This window comes from Triticum urartu, chromosome 7A (genome assembly GCF_056163025.1).
Source record: "Triticum urartu cultivar PI428250 chromosome 7A, HENAU_Tu73, whole genome shotgun sequence".
Classification (NCBI taxonomy): Eukaryota; Viridiplantae; Streptophyta; class Magnoliopsida; order Poales; family Poaceae; genus Triticum; species Triticum urartu.
The window spans coordinates 719,577,147-719,585,513 of NC_141879.1; positions in this window are offsets into that span (position 1 = coordinate 719,577,147).

Genomic DNA, 8,367 nt, shown 5'->3' on the forward strand with positions numbered 1-8,367 from the left:
TACCACCATACCACAACACAATTTTTTAAAGTACCACTGCACAACCCTTTATTTTCTGGGAGCAAATCACCGTCCATATCCACCACATCACATTGCCTAGAGAATTTTTTAAATGTTTTTACTATGGTTCGGCGAAACCCTCAGTAGAACCTCGATCGCCGAGCAGCTTCCCATATATGCACTGTAAGTTGTCTTGAACTCCCCCCCCCCCCCCCCTATCATTTTAACCTCATCCATCTCGATTCTATCCGATGGAGTACATGTTTGTGACGGACGATAGTAGGAAAGTATATGTTAGCGATCGATGTCTCTTTGCTAATAGTTAATGGATCGATATCATACTTCTCTTTCACTCCAATTTCTGATTATACGGAGTTTGCTTGTTCATCAAAATCTCTATGCGAACTCGTAAAAAAATTGACCGATTCTCAAATTAAAGTTGTTAAAAATCTAGGTTTTGGATGCATTTTAAAAATTAGAGAAATTAAACTGCAGTCATGTTTGTTGAAGTTTATTATCACTTCGTACAACCCAGAAACTTCAACTTTTAAAAGTGGGGATGCGAGTTTAGAAATAAACAACAATGATGTTTACTGTATCCTAGGTATCCCTTTTGCTGGAACGGTAGTAAACAATATTAAACCACTACCCGATGATAGTGCTATGGTCGAGAAGTACATGAATAAAAAAATAAAAATAATAATGATAAAAGATCTGGTGAAAGAAATATTAGACAATAAATGTGCAGACGAGCACTTCATCAGGATGTTCATGTTAGTATTGCCGGGAACAGTTTTGGCACCTACATCCCACGAAGAAGTGCCGATGGTGTATTTGAGTTTCCTAGAAAATACAGCGAACATAAAAAACATTAATTGGAAAGAGTTCACACTTAGATTTTGGAAGGGCAACATCAACAGTTGGCTACTGGACATGGGAAGACAACATCAATAGTTGGCTACTGGACATGGGAACCCCATTAATTTAGTTCGGTATGGGTTCCCATGTTCAATAGCCAGACTATTGATGTTGTCCATCAGAAATTTAAGTGTGAACTCATTCCAATTAATGTTTTTTATGTTCGCTGTATTCTCTAGGAGACTCAAATACAACGTCGGTACTTCTTCGTGGGATGTAGGTGCCAAAACTGTTCCGAGCAATACTAACATGAACATCCTGATGAAGTGCTCGTCTGCACATTTATTGTCTAATATTTCTTTCACCAGATCTTTTATCATTATTATTTTTATTTTTTTATTCATGTACTTATCGACCATAGCACTATCATCGGGTAGTGGTTTAATATTGTTTACTACCGTTCCAGCAAAAGGGATACCTAGGATACAGTAAACATCATTGTTGTTTATTTCTAAACTCGCATCCCCACTTTTGAAAGTTGAAGTTTCTGGGTTGTACGAAGTGATAATAAACTTCAACAAACATGACTGCAGTTTAATTTCTCTAATTTTTAAAATGCATCCAAAACCTAGATTTTTAACAACTTTAATTTGAGAATCGGTCAATTTTTTTACGAGTTCGCATAGAGATTTTGATGAACAAGCAAACTCCGTATAATCAGAAATTGGAGTGAAAGAGAAGTATGATATCGATCCGTTAACTATTAGCAAAGAGACATCGATCGCTAACATATACTTTCCTACTATCGTCCGTCACAAACATGTACTCCATCGGATAGAATCGAGATGGATGAGGTTAAAATGATAAAAGGGAGGGTAGTTGAAGACAACTTATAGTGCATATATGGGAAGCTGCTCGGTGTCCGAGGTTCTGCTGAGGATTTTGCCGAACCACAAACTTGACAGGACTCCTGCGTGCCTTTGAAATATGAGATAATGGCATGGGTGTAGCAATATATGACAGCCTCTAAATTATGTTATAGATTTTCAGATAGTGGATTTATCTTCAATTTCTTAGTTAGTTAGCAACAACAACGGGATATGGTGGATAAGGATTGTGCTTGCTCCCGGTAAAAAACGGTGGTGCTTTTAAAAATTCCGCGGGCAACGTGATGTGGTGGATAAGGAATGTGCTTGTCTCCCAGAAAAAAAGGATGGTACGCTCGTACTTTAAAAAATTCTGTTGGCAACGTGAATGTACCAGACGGGGACGGGCTTGAACAGGCTCAAGCCTAACTTCCAGAATAGGAAAAAAATAGCGTTCATCCTATTAGCTAGCTTGTTGCATCCCGGTTCCTTAGCCCTTATGCGCGTTAGGTGTAGCCAGCCGGCACGCTGAATGCCGCACGTCCGCACTTGCACAGTCTAATGGTACGCAACTCCGCTCTCTCATCTGTCAGGTCAAGAAGATTTCCAAACCCCGCCGTGAAAAATGTTACCTTTCTTACTAGGCTAGCAACAACCTAGGTTGGGAAGCCACCATTCTATTTCTTCCAGGTCACACTTATAGTCATGTTTACAACATCTAAACAAGAAAGATAACGATAGCAAAGTTGAGTCATAGGTGCATTCATGTTTGTTCAAAACATCTAAACAAAAACATAAGATAATGATAGCATAGTCAGAGCCCAATACTTACAAAAACGTTGTCCCTAATGCCATTACCAATTATCACTTGGATAGAATGAACATATTCTATGGTATCGGTAAACATTGACGGCCTTCCTTCCACATGTTCAATTATTTTTGTCAAGTGATCCTTCAAGAAGGCAAAAAAATGAAATATGCAAGTTATGAGACTTCGGGCTACACAATGTTAGCACAACAAAGAAATTTCAAAATGAAAATACAAATTCGTATTGTTGACCTGCAGCAACAACTTACCGTTGCTGCCACTGGTAGAAAAAGGGCCTATAGTCCCGGTTCGTAAGGGCCTTTAGTCCCGGTTCCTGAACCGGGACTAAAGTGTCGGTACTAATGCCCCGACCCTTTAGTCCCGGTTCAATCTAGAACCGGGACTGATGGGCCTCCACGTGGGCAGTGCGCAGAGCCCAGGCAGGAGACCCTTTGGTCCCGGTTGATGGCACCAACCGGGACCAATAGGCATCCACGCGTCAGCATTTCTGTGCCTAGGGTTTTTGTTTTTTTAAAGGAGGGGGGGAGGGTTTGGGGGTTTTGGGGGGTTAATATAGGTGTTTTATATATTGTGTTAGCTAGCTATAATTAATAGAGAGAAGTGTCCTCTCTTACGTCCGTGCTTGGTCGACGCTATGTACTATACATACGTATAGAGAGGACTAGACACGCTAGTTAGCTAGTAAGCAAACGAAGGAAACAGAAGATCGTCATGAACATATATGCATACAGAGAAAAGTGATATTGACCACCTCTCCTTCTCCGAGAGATTGGTCGAACAACAAGTTCTCGTATATCTATCCGACACTACCGGCTACATATATACAATAATTATCTCTTACAAATATAATCATACGGACTCATGGTCCACATAGTATTCTCCATCTTCAGCGATCACTTGGTCAAGAAAGAATGCCGCCAATTCCTCTTGAATTGCTCGCATGCGAGCTGGTGCTAGGAGTTCATCCCGCTTTCGAAACATCTAATTTGAAGAAGGGGTCAATACATATATATATATGAATGAATGAAACTCAATACAAATGATGGTAATAAAATAAAATTGTGAATGTTGTTATTTACGTACTTCATATTGTTCGTCAGAGTACCCGCCCCGCTCACAGGTCGTGTGGTGGATGGACTCGCAGACGTAGTATCCACAGAAATCATTCCCTTGTTCCTGCCACAACCACTTTACAAGAAATAGAGGTCAATCAAACTGATAAGCAAGAATGCTAAATGGTATTGATGAAACTAGCGCTTGAATCACTAGGAGATGCGCGGAACATGCTACTATAGTACTTACTTTCGGGTGTCTAAATTCCAGCTCCTTCGGCAGTCCCGGAACTTTTCTGGTGATTTTTCTCCAAACCCTGCCGGACAAAGAAAACAATTACTTGATATCAGGAAATGAACAAAGTTGCTGATATGGTGGATAATGATCGATTTAACTTACTTCTTGAGGATTTCAGTCATGTCCGCATACTCCCGGGGATCTTTTCATTTAGAGTCCAAGACGGTTACTACTCCCTGCTCAAGCCTAATCTCTAGGAGAATATAGTGGAAACTGCACACGCATGCATAACTCATCAATTACATTACTATAACCTGGACTAATATATAAGGGAAACCGAATATGCACAAGACAGTAACACTCACTTGAAGTTGTAAGGAAAGAGTATTATATCTTTGTTTCAATTTTTTTGAATGATCGTAGCAAGTTGGCCTCGGTATCTCCGGGACGATGTTCAACCTCAGTTGCATCTATGAGATATGTGTTAACGAACCCAATATCACCGATTTGTCTTTTCTTCAATTCGGCGATCTTCATTCTGCATAATATAATGAGGATAATTATAAATACATGCAATGAAAGAGATGAGCTATATAGAGAGACTTAATGACAGAAGTAGTAGTACTTACAGACAGTAGCAGGTGATCGTTGTTTTATCGAGGGCCAATTGATTGAAAAACTGATAGAACTCCTCAAATGGAATAGGCAACAGTTCAATTCCAATGAGGTCATGCTCCGGTTTAACTCTCGCATACAAAGTACTCCTCCCCCCAGACTCTCTGCAGATTTTCAAGTACCAATCATGTAATCTTCACATCATTGTTGTTAAATATTTTTCATCTTTGACGAGAGGCTTCCCGTACTCGTATTTGTGTATCTGCACCTCCATGGGATCATAATGTACATCGTCGGGCAGGTAATCGTCAACATTGCCATAACCGGGCACCATCCTCGGATCGACGATGTCGCTAGGCACCTTGAGGGGGGGGGGCACGATTGCTTCGCTTGTTCGCCGAGCTGGGCAATTTGTTTCCCAGCTGCTCGTCGTTCTTTCAGCCTTTGATCACTGACTGTACTTCCCGACCGCTCCGCTTCGGCCCATGTCTTTGCAATAATGCGCTCATAGTTGCCTTTCGGCGGAGACTTGGGTGGTTTTGCTAGGGCAGCCAGAGTGCGCTTCACTTTCACCGGATCTACCTTCTCCTCCGGAGGTGGATGTCTCTTTGCTTTCAACCCTTGAAACCAGTCATCCACTTCGGTTCGCGCGATCTTCGCGTTCTCCTCCGGGGTCCTCTCGTATGGTAACTTCTCTGGAGTCTCCAGAGAAGGACCGAATCTGTATGTCCTCCCGCCTCTGGTTGTACTGCTAGACGCCGACCGAGCAGACGGAGCGGTTGTCTTCTTTACTTGCTTACGAGGCGGAGGAGAAGGACTACGACGCGCCGGAGCAGCTGGAGCGGCGGCAGGTCTCTTCCGCCCTTGCTGACGAGGTGGAGAAGGAGGAGGCTGGCTGCTCGGGCGCGTCGGCGCAGGCGAAGTGCCGCCACGCGCCGGAGAAGAAGCCGGTCGAGGGCCCTGATCGTCACTCGCCGGAGGAGGAGGCGGTGGAGGAGGCGGAGTGCCCTGACTCGCCGGAGGAGGAGGAGGAGGCGGAGGCGTCCAGTTCGGAAGGTTGATGAGCTCCTTCCGCCATAGGCATGGAGTCTTCAGAGCAGACCCCAGCCGAGTCTCCCCTTCACCGGTAGGGTGGTCAAGCTGGAGGTCCTCAAATCCCTCCGTTATTTCATCCACCATCACCCTAGCATATCCTTCTGGAATCGGCTGGCAGTGAAAAGTTGCGCCGGGTTCAGTAGGATAAACAGAGCCAACAGCCACCTTGACCTTCAAATTCATCCATTGCGTCATAAGGTGGCAATTTTGAGACTCCGTGATAGCATCCACGGGATAGCTGGCAGGAGCCGTCAAGGCATGCTCCGGCTGAAGCAGCTCGGTGGAAGCCACGCTGCTTCTGCGCTGAGATGGCGGGGTAGCTTCGGGGGAGGCTTCGGCAGTACGTTTGCTGCGATTTGCTTCTCGTTCCTCTATCGTGTCTACCCTTACTTGCAGCGCCTGCATTTGGGTCAGCTGCACTTTTTTCCTCCTCTCATGGGATTTGTAACCGCTTGCGTTCGGAAACCCAACCTTCCATGGAATGGAGCCTGGCGTGCCTCGTGTCCGTCCAGGGTGCTCAGGATTCCCGAGGGCCATTGTGAGCTCGTCGTTCTCTCTGTCTGGAAAGAACGTCCCTTCCTACGCTGCTTCGATATACTGCTTAAGCTTCCCGACTGGTATGTCCATTTGATCGTTCGTCCAAATGCACTTCCCTGTTACAGGGTCCAAGGTTCCGCCAGCCCCGAAGAACCAAGTCCAGCAACAGTCTGGCCAGTTAATTGTCTCTGGTTCGATCCCTTTATCAACCAGATCATTCTCAGTCTTGGACCACTTAGGCCGGGCTATGAGGTAGCCACCTGACCCCGTGCGATGGTGAAGCTTCTTCTTCGCAGCATTTTGCTTGTTTGTCGCTGACATCTTCTTACTCTTTTCCGATGTCTTGTGGGCCACAAATGCGGGCCAGTGATCTCTGATCTTCTCATATCTGCCCTTGAATTCCGGTGTCTCATTATTTTCGACAAACTTATTCAGCTCTTTCTTCCACCTCCTGAATAGTTCTGCCATCCTCTTAAGAGCAAAAGACTTGATTAATTTCTCTTTAACTGGGTTCTCTGGATTATCCTCTGGCGGTAGGGTGAAATTTGACTTCAGCTCAGTCCAAAGATCATTTTTCTGCATATCATTGACATAAGACACCTCAGGGTCTTCTGTAGCCGGCTTAAACCATTGCTGGATGCTGATCGGGATCTTGTCCCTAACCAAAACCCCGCACTGAGCAACAAATGTGCTCTTTGTCCGGAGGGCTAGAAAAAAGAACAAAGACTTAATTAATATGTGTACATACCAAAACAATGAATGCATCAATCAGCTAGTCAGCACAGGATTAACTAATATATATACCTGGCCGGACTCGGTTCGGTCACCGGAGCCGTCATCACGGTCTCCTTCTTGCACCGGCATTGGGTCACCGGAGCCGTCCTCATGTTCTTCTTCTTGCACCGGCATTAGGTCACCGTAGCCAGCTTGTTCACCCTCTCCTTCCAGACCATCGGTTTCGTTGAGAAACAACGAGACGGCATCACTTCCTTCTACGATTATGTCCCTGAACAACGCTTCTTTTGCTTCGTCTAGGGCGGTGTCCATAGTTTCTACAAATATTTACAACATGGCAATTATTATTCAAACATGACAGATGGATATATTAGTGCCAAACGTAGAACTAGCTACCTAATCATAGTAAGCTATCAGGAGGGGGTATATATCGACAACGACGACACTACATCTATGTCCCTCGACGACCCTCGTTCTCGATAAAAAAAAGAGGAAGAAGAAGAAAAAAAGAGAAGAAAGAATAGAGGAGAAGAACTCCTCTATTCTTTCTTCTCCTCTTTTTTTTCTTCTCCCTCTTCTTTTTTTATCCTCTTCTTCCTCTCATGTTCGAGAGGATCGCCGAGGGGTCGGGAGGTTGCCTAGTGTCAAAGGATTCAACAAAACCATGTCTTCATCATTAGGTGAAAGTAACATGTGCATGATGGTACGAAGCTCTTCAAAGTTGTTCTGGAACGGAGTCCCAGATAGGATAATTCGCTTTTTGGTACAAAGTTCAGCAAGAGCCTTCCGAATATCGCTATTTGGAAGGCCTTTGCTGAATTCGTACCAAAAGGCGGATTATCCTACCCGGGACTCCATTCTAGAACAACTTTGCAGAACTTCGTACCAACATGCCCTGGTTACTTCTGGCTAATGATGAAGGCATGGATTTCTTCAATACTTTGACACTAGGAAACCTCTCTCGACCCCTCGGTGATCCTCGACCCCTCGAACCCTCGACGACCCTGGAACCCTCGACCCCTCGGCGATCCTCTTCTTCCTCTCATGTTCGAGAGGATCGCCGAGGGGTCGGGAGGTTGCGTAGTGTCAAAGGATTCAACAAAACCATGTCTTCATCATTAGGCGAAAGTAACATGTGCATGATGGTACGAAGCTCTTCAAAGTTGTTCTGGAACGGAGTCCCAGATAGGATAATTCGCTTTTTGGTACAAAGTTCAGCAAGAGTCTTCCGAATATCGCTATTTGGAAGGCCTTTGCTGAATTCGTACCAAAAGGCGGATTATCCTATCCGGGACTCCATTCCAGAACAACTTTGCAAAACTTCGTACCAACATGCCCTGGTTACTTCCGGCTAATGATGAAGGCATGGATTTCTTCAATACTTTGACACTAGGAAACCTCTCTCGACCCCTCGGCGATCCTCGACCCCTCGAACCCTCGACGACCCTGGAACCCTCGACCCCTCGGCGATCCTCTTCTTCCTCTCATGTTCGAGAGGATCGCCGAGGGATCGGGAGGTTGCGTAGTGTCAAAGGATTCAAC